Source organism: Octopus sinensis, linkage group LG23, assembly GCF_006345805.1.
Source record: "Octopus sinensis linkage group LG23, ASM634580v1, whole genome shotgun sequence".
Lineage (NCBI taxonomy): Eukaryota > Metazoa > Mollusca > Cephalopoda > Octopoda > Octopodidae > Octopus > Octopus sinensis.
Window position 1 is genome coordinate 25,584,130 of NC_043019.1, and position 5,831 is coordinate 25,589,960.

The 5,831-nt window shown below is 32.4% G+C and overlaps 1 long non-coding RNA gene across 1 annotated transcript in view; it reads right to left on the reverse strand.

Annotated features, from left to right (window-relative positions):
• Positions 1–2,695: 2,695 nt before the first annotated feature.
• The window catches only part of LOC118767594, a 135,239-nt gene continuing 132,103 nt past the window's right edge, over positions 2,696–5,831 (reverse strand). The window contains exon 3 of the long non-coding RNA XR_005003514.1: positions 2,696–5,501. This is a non-coding gene — a long non-coding RNA (uncharacterized LOC118767594). The remainder of the gene's footprint in view (positions 5,502–5,831) is intronic.

Consider the following 5,831-nt stretch of genomic DNA (forward strand, 5'->3'; position numbering starts at 1 on the left):
CTCTCAATGTATCTATCCATATATTAGCAAGCTAGATATATATATATATATATATATATATATATATATATATATAGAGAGAGAGAGAGAGAGAGAGAGAGAGAGAGAGGAGAGAGAGAGAGAGAGATAGATAGATAGATAGATAGATAGATAGATAGATGATAGATAGATAGATAGATGATAGATAGATAGATAGATAGATAGATAGGTAGATAGATAGATAGATCTGTTCGTCTATCTGTACATGTATCTTAAACGCATCTTCCTTACAATGGCGTAAATGAGCAACTGACAATCTTCGTTTCATTGTCAACTTCTGAGATCTGAACTGGAACGAAGATCGTTAATTTCACTTTATCACCAGATTCATTTAGTACAAAGCTTTGTGAGCGTATCTCTATACATCTACACATGCAATTAAATAAACATAGAGATGTATTTTTTACACGTGTATATATATATATATGTATGTGTGCCTTTGGATGTCTTCTACAGTAGGTTAAGACCAACAAATCAGAAATCCCCCAAGGCTTTACATAAAAATAGATAGATATATTCCAGTTAACTATGCTACAAATATGACCAAAAAGGAAATAAGACGTACTACAAACAACGAAAATATCTTTCCTTAGTGATAACCTCAAACATTTTTACAAGATAATATCTTATAATGTTAATACTGTCATTTCTAAATGACAACGCTTGCACTTGCAAATGGTAATTTTCGCATTTTTAAAAGATAATGTTTTCTCTTATATGTGATAATGTTTTTGTTTTTCCATCATGATATCTTTACTTTTGAATCTTAATGCCGCCATTTCTAACTGATAATATGTTTTCACTTTTAAATGTTAATAGTGTCGTATTTAAATATCTTCTCTTTTAAATAGCAATACCGCCATTCGTAAACAAATATTTCGTTCATGTGGCAAGGAATAAATATAACAAAAACGATTTAGTGGTTAACTTCTGTGTTACATATCTTGTTCAGATAGATTGTGAATATTTCAGACATGGTGGTAATAATGATGATGATGATGATAATGATGATGATGATAATGATGACGACTACAGCTGCCACACAGGAGGCGCAATGGCCCAGTGGTTAGGGCAGCGGACCCGCGGTCGGAGGATCGCGGTTTCGACTCCCAGACCCGCCGTTGTGTGTGTTTATTGAGCGAAAACACCTAAAGCTGCGCGAGGTTCCGGCAGGGAGTGGTGGCGACCCCTGTTGTACTCTTTCACTCCAACTTTCTCTCACTCTTTCTTCCTGTTTTTTATCCCCCGACTTCCTACGCAACCGCTGACCCTGGATGCACATTCATCCATCCGTCGATGCTCTCGGTGTCGGGGGTTGACCTGCTTTTTCTTCTGCGGGTCTTACGAATAGCAAAGGACCACGTTTCGGACTCCTCCCACGTTTCGGACCACGTTTCGGACTTCTCCCACTAACCCTAACCCTAACCCTAACTCTAACGAAGACCGCTACGCTCAACAAACAAACAAACAGACAGCAGCCACAATAACAGCGATTAGTTTATTAATAAACAAAAACAAACAAGAAATAATGAAAACAAGGAAGTGTAAAATAAATTGTTACTTACTGTCAGAGGGCTGCAACATCGTCGACATAATGCAATCATCTTCGCGCGGTCGCCTCTTCGGATCAATCCCATCAGTAATAATGTCCGACATTTTGAACGGTATTTCCTTAGTATATGTATATATATATATCGCTCACGTGATTGGCACACTAATGTCTGTTTGTCGTCTACATGAAGTCAGGTAGCGAGTGGGTGGGGAGTGTGGAGGGGGCGGGATTACTTGAATGGAAGGGCAGATTAAGGACAAGAGGTAATTGATTTCCTGAACGGCGGTTCAATCCTGACTTCGTGATTGGTTTTCATTTAAAACCTTGAGCTGGACGTATCAACCATCCTACCTACGTGTCTGTCTGTCTGTCTGTGTATGTATGTATGTGCGTGTATTCGTGTATGTATCTATGTATATATGCATAAATTTATGTATGTATATGTGTATGTATGTATGAGTTTATGTATGTATGTATTTGTGTATGTATGTATGTATATCTGTACGTATGTATGTGTGTGTGTGTGTATGTATGTAATTGTCTCTATATAAGTATGTGCATGTAGTTTCTTTGTGTGTGTAAAGTATTCATGTAATGGCAATTGCTGCGTGTGTATTAATGTATGTCTTTATGGTCATGCGTGTGTGTGTGTGTGTGTGTGTATGTGTGTATGTGTGTGTGTGTGTATTTTGTCCTCAGGGGCTTGTCTATTTTGGGTTTGTAATCGTAATGATATTGAATAACGACACGTCACGTGACTATATCGGAATGTTGGCCAAAGATGTGATAGTCTTTTAAACCCGGTTTAGACGCCTGACATTTCCAGCCGGAGTGAATGAAAGACATACGAAATGATATCAACGCAATCATCTCATGAAGAACAACTAATACTTCTGGTATTATTATTATTATTATTATTATTATTATTATTATTAACAACAACAACAGCAACAATGTTATTGATGGTGACTATGAATGAATGAATATTAATTGGAATTAATATTTAATAAATATACAAAGAAACTAACTTTTTTTGGAAATATATGTATATATATATTTATATGTATCATATATGTAGTTCTTGTTTTAGTTTTTTTTTTTTTTTACGATTGTTTGTCGGTCGATTATTCAGAAAATTCTAGAAATGTCGACAACAGATTATTGCACGAAATTCAGGAGATGTCTCCCAAACTGTTTCATTCTCGTATCGTATATTTGCTCTTTTCCGGAGAATATTCGGCAAGATGTTAGCTCTTTTATTATTATTATTATTATTATTATATTATTATTATTATTGTTGTTGTTGATCGTGTTGTTGTTGTTGTGTTATTATTGCTGTAATAGTTATCTCAATAGAAACCTTAAGAATAAATTTTGACAAGATTATATTTTGATATTTGGGATAAGAAACCCAAAGAAAATTTTTAAAAAAGAAGGAGGCGGCAGAGGGGCGGGATCTTTCGTGTGTAAGTTGTTCAAAGTTGTGCCCGCCTTAAATATCGATTGAATGAAATTCCAACTTCATTCAGTAGTAGGAAATAAAATCTAACTTTGTTTCAATGAGATTCTTGATTCAGTATATTGTCTTTTTATCTATATCTCCGGTTCTTTTTTCGTTCTAGATACATCTCGTAATTTCTATATAGATATATATATATACATATATATATATAATATATATATATATATATATATATATATATATATATATATATATATATATATATATGTATATGTTTCAGCGATGGTTTGATTAATATCGACTTCTATTTAATTAAGAATAATGGTGGATTTATTGTGTGAACAAAGAGAAGATTTAATACGTCTAATGATTAATAACTATTCTTTTTGTTTTTAAAAATTGAATGAAATTATTATCCATTTTTCTCTCCAGACACAAGGAATAATAATGGTGTATCATTTAAATAGCTTTTATCTTCCATGTCGAGTTTTAACTGAATATATTTCATAATCTGACGAGTGTAGTGACATTGCGGTTATGAACGGAAACACTTGTTCGATGAATATATTAAATTCTTGGTAAAGTTTAAAATGTTCCTTCTTCCTGAATATAACATAATTTTTGAAGAAACGTAAACTTGTTAAATATTTATCTGTCCATGAAAATATAAAATAAATTAACAATGAATTATATTCTGAAGCATTTGATTTTGTTTGTCACCTGTCGAATATTCAAGACATTCCTCAAACTTCATCCGTGATTTGCAGATATGAAACATTTAAATTAATTACTTTTCGACAGTCGAGAGTTATTTCACTATTTCACCGAATATATTTATTTCTTTTGACCTCCTCTTTCTCTTTCACGTTTCTCTCGGCCTTTCAGGTTTATTGCTGTCCTTACATAATAAATAATTAAATTCAAGGAAATGTTTGAATTTAGTGTGTTGAAACCGAATTGGAAACCCACCAAGTAAAATGCATTCACTGATCTAGTAATATATAATAATGATAATATTCACATCGGCATCATCCATCAATTCGTTTGGGGTTTGTTAAAACTCTCAGCTTTTAAAAGATGACCGAAGGCAGATTTTCATATCTCATGTATGTTTGTGCTGGAAAGGCAATTTTAATTCATTTTGTTCTTATTTAAACCAATATCAATATATCACAAATCTTGTAAAATATTATGAAATATGCCTGGAAAACAAGTCAAAACACAGCTTTATCACAGTCGGTTGTTAAATATTAAATCCGTGGATCAAGAACAGAAAAATACTCCAAACAGTTCTTAGAGAATCTTGTAATACAAAAGAAGCGTCGGTGGTGTATCGTATTCTTTGTTCGTATATTTCTTTTCGATAATGAATTATATAATACACATATATATATAGTATAGTATAGAACTAGTATAATTTAAACATAGAAAAATGTATATGAAGCAACCGGATATGAACGAAATATTTTGGAAGACATAAGGGAGTGTTAAATATATTTTCGTTAAATTATTTTGCCAGAGTTATCAGTTATAAATAAGTTTATTCCCACCAATAGCTTCTAAGAATCGATTCATTCTATTTAATCAAATACCAGCATGGTTACAAGATAACCTTTCAACTTTTTTATTTTCTGTCTCCTGTGTAAAAGATCGCCTGCGTACTTCTATCTCATTCCACCATTATTTTGCCGCCAAAATGTCCCCTGTTTCTACTTCCATACATGAATTACACCGATAATATATGAAGATATTCACTTTCTTTTTTACTCCCAAGTAATTCAATGATAAACAACGGCTTCTTGTTGTAAGTGCTTTAACTTAGATTACGACGTATGGCAAGAAAACAGTCCATAGTTTGGGGGTACGGACATTTCCTAGTTACCTTGATATAATAGTCCAGTTTAATTATAAACTCAAAACAGAAAACTGTCCAGGTTTAAATTTTTTTCTTGATTCTTTCTATGCAATTATTCGTTATACTTCTCATTCTTTTTAGTGCAAACGCATCAAATTAGAAGTCTTTTCTTCAATAATCAGATTGTGATATATATTTTACACTCAATCTTCTCGGCAAATAAGTTAAGGAACTCAAGCGAATCCCATTTACAACGAGAAGTGTTTTGGTAAGGGCTTCAATTTTTTTCTTTTACGTCTTTTCAGTTTGACTAAACATTTTTAAATACGAGAAGAAATGTGAAGAAGTAACTTGTTACTTGTAAGGAAAATATGTTTCTTAATTTTGAATTTGATTTTTCGTTTCATCTTCGTGTATTGCTTAACTTGTAATCGACGTTCATATGCAGTTGACTGTATTAGCCGTGATAAAGCTTAATTAAAGATCGTCTCGCCTGATCTTTGCCATGTCGTCAAACATTGCAGATTTTGTCCGTCTGTTTGTATCATGTTCAAGATTTATTTATTGAGAAGTATTCGGAAATTGGTGGAAATCTGTCGTAAAGAAAGAAATGAAAAGAGAAAGCTATCAGAAAAAGAACCAAAACAATTAAGCAATGACAAAAATATTTCAAATATAAAAAAACAAAATCGGAAAAATTTTAAAAGAACAGGAAATGGAATATATTAACCTGCAATATCGAGAGGACTTGTTCAACAAAATGGCTTAATAATCTCAATACAAATAAAGCAGACGATAAAATGGCGATTAATGAAACATTATCTACAAAAGAGAAACTTTCTGAACGATCGATAAAAGTAATAATTCACTGGGTATTGAATAATTAACAGTTTAACTATTACGGATGTAATAAATTACGCATA